Genomic DNA, 1,536 nt, shown 5'->3' on the forward strand with positions numbered 1-1,536 from the left:
CTTACTCCCACACCCAACTCTAGCCACTGCTTTGGCAGCACAGATCAGACTGGTGAGTGACCTTATGCCTTGAACACAAAGATAAAGAATCCTAGAAACCTCTTCCAGGAGAATGGGATTACTGCTCTGAGTGCTTGTGAAATAGAAGGGACCTTGTAGAAGAAGCCTCAGTAGGTATTATCCATTCCTTAAAATGCAGTAAGGACATATTGATATTTACTTGTCTAGTGTCTCTGCCTCTGTCCCCTCCCTACTATGATCCCCAACCAGGCTGAGGAGCATGTGTAGGTACATTACTCAGCAGGGTTGTGATTCAGATTTTGGGAGATTCAGAACTGTAACAGTCCCAGGAGAAAACTGGGCCCTGATTATTCCCTTTCTGAGTAGATCAGGGAAAGGCCTTGTAACTTTTCAGTCTGAGCTCAACCCAAAGAGGAGGAGAAGGCTCTGATCTCTGATTCAGGTATTCAATGTCTTAAAAAAAAAGTCATTATGGGCTCTCCAATAACCTCACCTGCAAGCTCAGAGTCCTGGCTCCTTTGTTGCATTGGCAGAGCACTATGGGATTCAACTAGATTCCTTTGGTTGGAAAAGCGAAAAGGAGAGAGGCTACTCTAGAATAGTATCAGGTTCTCTTCTACTGCATTTGAAAGTAAAGTTGGAATAGGGTTTGGAAGTTTGCCCTGCCATTTCCTCCATACCCAGAGCACAGGTAGCTGAGTTAAAAACATTGAGGATAGCATGCTTTCCTAGTTCTCTTTATTAGATGGCTATTCCATGTAATTTACATGCAGCAAACTTCAGTGTTTAAAGGGCTGTAGGCAACTGTGAGAAAAATAGCCAGATAACTTATGAGAACAACAACAAAAGGAATCTCAGGAAAACATGTGACAGAAATGGGGCACATCCTGCTTAAGAAAATCCCATTTTGTTCACAGTGATACCCTGGTATAAAGGAAGATTTGAAAACTGGCCCTCCTTATATGTAGATGCGATAGTCACTCATCTTTCCATTTACTACTAACTATTTTTACTTAAGGATTCTCATCTCAGCTTCTAAGGCAATGAGAGGACCATGAGTCCTAAAATAAATCAAACTCATAAGCGGAGGAAGAAGGCATATTAAATTGGGAAAAAAAAAGTCTTGAGAGCATGGGTCACTCATACATCTGAGGACAAGAGAACTTACAGAAAAATCTTTTTTTTTTCTATTTTCAGGAGGAAAAATGGAGGGGCAAGTGGGTTAGAGATTTTCATATGGGGAAGGAGGGCTGGTCCCAAAGCCCCAGCTGAACTTGGCAATCTAAGCAAGAAAACTCACTTCCTTCTGGTTGTTTTCCCCTTCCTGATCTAACTCACCATGAATCTTAATGAAAGAGATTAGGACATTCCAAGTTTCTTGGGGAGATGTGGGTAGGTCAAGCTAAAGTTGCCTAGTGTGGGCCTTGACCCACCTCACTGAAAGCAAGTAGCTCAAGAACAAGAATGCAATGACATTGCCAAGATTTTTTAGAGGGAGGAGCTTTCTTACAGCCA

The sequence above is a fragment of the Vombatus ursinus genome, unplaced genomic scaffold, assembly GCF_900497805.2.
Source record: "Vombatus ursinus unplaced genomic scaffold, bare-nosed wombat genome assembly UNPS02014806.1, whole genome shotgun sequence".
Taxonomy (NCBI): Eukaryota; Metazoa; Chordata; class Mammalia; order Diprotodontia; family Vombatidae; genus Vombatus; species Vombatus ursinus.